Source organism: Schistocerca gregaria, unplaced genomic scaffold, assembly GCF_023897955.1.
Source record: "Schistocerca gregaria isolate iqSchGreg1 unplaced genomic scaffold, iqSchGreg1.2 ptg001216l, whole genome shotgun sequence".
In the NCBI taxonomy this organism is placed as follows: domain Eukaryota; kingdom Metazoa; phylum Arthropoda; class Insecta; order Orthoptera; family Acrididae; genus Schistocerca; species Schistocerca gregaria.
In genome coordinates this window covers 99,051-105,000 of record NW_026062538.1, presented here as the reverse complement: position 1 = coordinate 105,000, position 5,950 = coordinate 99,051, and the positions used below count along the sequence as shown (strand labels likewise).

Below are 5,950 nucleotides of genomic sequence, written 5' to 3'. Positions count from 1 at the left end.
TCGGGCGCCTTAACTCGGCGTTTGGTTCATCCCACAGCGCCAGTTCTGCTTACCAAAAGTGGCCCACTTGGCACTCCGATCCGAGTCGTTTGCTCGCGGCTTCAGCATATCAAGCAAGCCGGAGATCTCACCCATTTAAAGTTTGAGAATAGGTTGAGGTCGTTTCGGCCCCAAGGCCTCTAATCATTCGCTTTACCGGATGAGACTCGTACGAGCACCAGCTATCCTGAGGGAAACTTCGGAGGGAACCAGCTACTAGATGGTTCGATTAGTCTTTCGCCCCTATACCCAGCTCCGACGATCGATTTGCACGTCAGAATCGCAACGGACCTCCATCAGGGTTTCCCCTGACTTCGTCCTGGCCAGGCATAGTTCACCATCTTTCGGGTCCCAACGTGTACGCTCTAGGTGCGCCTCACCTCGCAATGAGGACGAGACGCCCCGGGAGTGCGGAGGCCGCCGCCCCGTGAAGGGCGGGGAAGCCCCATCCTCCCTCGGCCCGCGCAAGGCGAGACCTTCACTTTCATTACGCCTTTAGGTTTCGTACAGCCCAATGACTCGCGCACATGTTAGACTCCTTGGTCCGTGTTTCAAGACGGGTCGTGAAATTGTCCAAAGCTGAAGCGCCGCTGACGGGAGCGATTATTCCGCCCGAGAGCATCCCGAGCCAACAGCGGCGCGGGTCCGGGGCCGGGCCAGGTAGGTCCGTCATCCGGGAAGAACCGCGCGCGCTTGCCGGGAGCCCGAGCGCCCAAAGGGGCGAATCGACTCCTCCAGATATACCGCCGAGCAGCCAGCCAGGACACCGGGGCTCTGCCCAACAGACGCGAACCGAGGCCCGCGGAAGGACAGGCTGCGCACCCGGGCCGTAGGCCGGCACCCAGCGGGTCGCGACGTCCTACTAGGGGAGAAGTGCGGCCCACCGCACACCGGAACGGCCCCACCCCGCGGCGAGTGGAAAGGCAACCGGACACGACCCCGCCGCGGATTGCTCCGCGCGGGCGGCCGGCCCCATCTGCCGAGGGCGGGGGCCAGTGGCCGGATGGGCGTGAATCTCACCCGTTCGACCTTTCGGACTTCTCACGTTTACCCCAGAACGGTTTCACGTACTTTTGAACTCTCTCTTCAAAGTTCTTTTCAACTTTCCCTCACGGTACTTGTTCGCTATCGGTCTCGTGGTCATATTTAGTCTCAGATGGAGTTTACCACCCACTTGGAGCTGCACTCTCAAGCAACCCGACTCGAAGGAGAGGTCCCGCCGACGCTCGCACCGGCCGCTACGGGCCTGGCACCCTCTACGGGCCGTGGCCTCATTCAAGTTGGACTTGGGCTCGGCGCGAGGCGTCGGGGTAGTGGACCCTCCCAAACACCACATGCCACGACAGGCGGCAGCCTGCGGGGTTCGGTGCTGGACTCTTCCCTGTTCGCTCGCCGCTACTGGGGGAATCCTTGTTAGTTTCTTTTCCTCCGCTTAGTAATATGCTTAAATTCAGCGGGTAGTCTCGCCTGCTCTGAGGTCGTTGTACGAGGTGTCGCACGCCACACCGCCAGCCGGCTGTGCACGCTACCGAGAAAGTACCGGTATGCGAACCGCCAGGCGACGGGCGCGCATCGCACGTTTAAGGAGACGCGGCCGGCCACACAGGCGACCACGACACTCCCACGTCTCCGAAGCGGGACAAACGCCGCGCGCTTCAGTATACGTAGCCGACCCTCAGCCAGACGTGGCCCGGGAACGGAATCCATGGACCGCAATGTGCGTTCGAAACGTCGATGTTCATGTGTCCTGCAGTTCACATGTCGACGCGCAATTTGCTGCGTTCTTCATCGACCCACGAGCCGAGTGATCCACCGTCCTGGGTGATCTTTTCCTTTTCAGTCTCCCACTGTCTCTTTCAAGACAGTAGCATTTGCGGGACTGAGGCGTCTGACGGCCCCTGTTCCACTATTTTTTTTGTGTCCAACGGCCTCACAGCCGATGGGCGTCGTACGGCTCCACACCGGAGCGGACAGGCACTCGGGCGAACGTCATTCAAAACCGGCGCCAGGCGCCAGGTACCGCAGGCCAGCCGCTCCAGAGCTTCAGCGCTCGTACCACACAACAACAACACTTCCGCTAGTTTTGAGAGGCACGCGTGGTTCCGCACGCGGCGCACGGCCACTGCCGTACAGGTAGCGTGTTGCGCGACACGACACGCACATCGAAAGACATAAGGTCTAGTCGGTAATGATCCTTCCGCAGGTTCACCTACGGAAACCTTGTTACGACTTTTACTTCCTCTAAATGATCAAGTTTGGTCATCTTTCCGGTAGCATCGGCAACGACAGAGTCGATGCCGCGTACCAGTCCGAAGACCTCACTAAATCATTCAATCGGTAGTAGCGACGGGCGGTGTGTACAAAGGGCAGGGACGTAATCAACGCGAGCTTATGACTCGCGCTTACTGGGAATTCCTCGTTCATGGGGAACAATTGCAAGCCCCAATCCCTAGCACGAAGGAGGTTCAGCGGGTTACCCCGACCTTTCGGCCTAGGAAGACACGCTGATTCCTTCAGTGTAGCGCGCGTGCGGCCCAGAACATCTAAGGGCATCACAGACCTGTTATTGCTCAATCTCGTGCGGCTAGAAGCCGCCTGTCCCTCTAAGAAGAAAAGTAATCGCTGACAGCACGAAGGATGTCACGCGACTAGTTAGCAGGCTAGAGTCTCGTTCGTTATCGGAATTAACCAGACAAATCGCTCCACCAACTAAGAACGGCCATGCACCACCACCCACCGAATCAAGAAAGAGCTATCAATCTGTCAATCCTTCCGGTGTCCGGGCCTGGTGAGGTTTCCCGTGTTGAGTCAAATTAAGCCGCAGGCTCCACTCCTGGTGGTGCCCTTCCGTCAATTCCTTTAAGTTTCAGCTTTGCAACCATACTTCCCCCGGAACCCAAAAGCTTTGGTTTCCCGGAGGCTGCCCGCCGAGTCATCGGAGGAACTGCGGCGGATCGCTGGCTGGCATCGTTTATGGTTAGAACTAGGGCGGTATCTGATCGCCTTCGAACCTCTAACTTTCGTTCTTGATTAATGAAAACATACTTGGCAAATGCTTTCGCTTCTGTTCGTCTTGCGACGATCCAAGAATTTCACCTCTAACGTCGCAATACGAATGCCCCCGCCTGTCCCTATTAATCATTACCTCGGGTTCCGAAAACCAACAAAATAGAACCGAGGTCCTATTCCATTATTCCATGCACACAGTATTCAGGCGGGCTTGCCTGCTTTAAGCACTCTAATTTGTTCAAAGTAAACGTGCCGGCCCACCGAGACACTCAACAAAGAGCACCCTGGTAGGATTTAAACGGGGTCCGCCTCGGGACGCGAAAGCACCCCTTCGGCTCGCCCCACCGGCAGGACGTCCCACGATACATGCCAGTTAAACACCGACGGGCGGTGAACCAACAGCGTGGGACACAAATCCAACTACGAGCTTTTTAACCGCAACAACTTTAATATACGCTATTGGAGCTGGAATTACCGCGGCTGCTGGCACCAGACTTGCCCTCCAATAGATACTCGTTAAAGGATTTAAAGTGTACTCATTCCGATTACGGGGCCTCGGATGAGTCCCGTATCGTTATTTTTCGTCACTACCTCCCCGTGCCGGGAGTGGGTAATTTGCGCGCCTGCTGCCTTCCTTGGATGTGGTAGCCGTTTCTCAGGCTCCCTCTCCGGAATCGAACCCTGATTCCCCGTTACCCGTTACAACCATGGTAGGCGCAGAACCTACCATCGACAGTTGATAAGGCAGACATTTGAAAGATGCGTCGCCGGTACGAGGACCGTGCGATCAGCCCAAAGTTATTCAGAGTCACCAAGGCAAACGGACCAGACAAGCCAATCCGATTGGTTTTGATCTAATAAAAGCGTCCCTTCCATCTCTGGTCGGGACTCTGTTTGCATGTATTAGCTCTAGAATTACCACAGTTATCCAAGTAACGTGGGTACGATCTAAGGAACCATAACTGATTTAATGAGCCATTCGCGGTTTCACCTTAATGCGGCTTGTACTGAGACATGCATGGCTTAATCTTTGAGACAAGCATATGACTACTGGCAGGATCAACCAGGGAGCTGCGTCAACTAGAGCTGAGCAGCCGGCCGCCCGGGAGTGTGTCCCGGGGGCCCGCGCGAACACGCAAGCGTCCGCTCAATTATTCTGCAAACAGGAGGAGGCCGAGCTCCCCTGCACGATACACCTCGAAACCCTCTCAGGTCCCGGCGGCGCGCAGCGCCGTCCTAGGTACTTGGTCGGTTTCGAGAGAGGCGCAATCGCCCGGAGTTAGGCGAGTAGACGGTTTTAGTGCGAACACCCTTGCTCCCAACTGAGCTTGCCGCTGCCGACAGAGGCCCGGGAGCGTGCTGTCGTGGCATTGCCGGCGGGAGACAACACGCGCCACCTATGGTGACCGGCAGCTCCAACGCCAGCGCCACACAAGGGCAAAGCCCCACTTGGGTGCAGAAGCGAACTCTCCCAGCACAGCGCACGCGCCAACACGTCCGCACAACTGCGATACAAACCACCTGCGAGAACCGCTGGGGCGACCGAGCAGCAGACGGCGTCGCGGCGCCGAGTGCCAGGCGGCGGCGCATCCTCAACGCACACAGTCCTCAATCAGACCAGCACACTGCAGATGTCCACCGCGCTTCGCACCGGGCTCGGCTGAACCAACTTTGGCCGCCAGGCGCCGCGTGCAGGGTGCGCCGCAGCGTAGCTGCGCCGCCTGCCGGGCCCGTCGGCTGGCGCTCCTGCCACTCGGCGCCCCCCACCAGCCGCCTGTTGCGCGTGCGCCCACGCAGCGCGCGGCCAACACGCCGGGCGGCCCCCCTTCACCGGCCGGGAACAGTCCCACCAAGCCACCGCCGCGTATCGCTTCATACCCACATGGGCCTAGTCACGCGTGTGGATGTGGCGGGTACCGCTGAAACAACCGGTTAATAGCTGTACCGATCGTCGCCATCACAGATTCACCTCCAGCGTGAACAACCGCTCAACAACGGATTTCCAGTTCATTTGCGTATCTTGGGCAGTAAACGTAGATGTCCACCTACATTTGCGAATTCAACAATTCTTGCATGCCAGGATGTCATGTGTCACGACACGCTACATCAGACCACATACACACTGCGACATGTGCAGAAGAGAACACGTGGAAGGTGGCCCGCGCACGTATGCGATGTACCTTCCGCGATCCACTGTCAACCGGCATCTGCGGCATGTCCCAGATATGGAACGCGGTCCACCAGGGTAGCACTTTGTGTGAGGCAATACGACAAAGTCGGAATACACGCGTCACTACATCAGACGGCTCACGCTGACCTGACCTGACCTGACTCACCGCACCACCACCCCCAGCGACCCAGGGTGACATACAATGCGTTCGTACGTTCCTCCCACACGCCTCTACGGCGTACCACAGTGCAACCTAGCTGTTATTGGGAGACGAGACAAGTAGCATCAAGCACAACATATGGAAATTGAGATTCGACACCGTTGGGCACAGCCAGCGTACGGTCACACGTATCACACTACTTCACTCTGTACGTAACGACCGATGATCGGTACAGCGTGTGGGTTACGCGTACGACATCAGCGGACAATGGACACAGACCATACCACGACGTACACTGAGGGCGTCGACATCTGAATGCAACTGAACAGCTGCGAGGCTCATTTAACACTCAAACGCCAGACCGACCAGCTTGAGAGGACAGAGACACAAAGAGGGGGACAGAGGGGGACAGAGGGGGGGGAGGGGGGGGGGTCGGCGATATAGTCCTATTGCAGTACAATTGACAGTGGATAGCAGGAATATGTGGAAAGTAAGCAACACTCGCAAGACATCTACATGAGGATAACAACGACACCAGAGATTCCGAGCAGTGAACTATGTTAGGCAAAGGG

At 57.4% G+C, this 5,950-nt stretch overlaps 3 non-coding genes across 3 annotated transcripts in view; all 3 read right to left on the bottom strand.

The window, feature by feature from the left end:
* Nucleotides 1–1,520, bottom strand: part of LOC126329772 (large subunit ribosomal RNA) — a 4,222-nt gene extending 2,702 nt beyond the window's left edge. Inside the window, exon 1 of the ribosomal RNA XR_007562527.1 lies at nt 1–1,520. This exon is cut by the window's left edge and continues 2,702 nt beyond it. This is a non-coding gene — a ribosomal RNA (large subunit ribosomal RNA).
* A 188-nt stretch (nt 1,521–1,708) lies between these two features.
* Nucleotides 1,709–1,863, bottom strand: LOC126329758 (5.8S ribosomal RNA). The gene has a single exon (XR_007562513.1). It is a non-coding gene; the product is annotated as a 5.8S ribosomal RNA (ribosomal RNA).
* Nucleotides 1,864–2,225: 362 nt separating this feature from the next.
* LOC126329764 (small subunit ribosomal RNA) lies at nt 2,226–4,118 on the bottom strand. Its single transcript, XR_007562519.1, has one exon. It is a non-coding gene; the product is annotated as a small subunit ribosomal RNA (ribosomal RNA).
* Nucleotides 4,119–5,950: the final 1,832 nt, after the last annotated feature.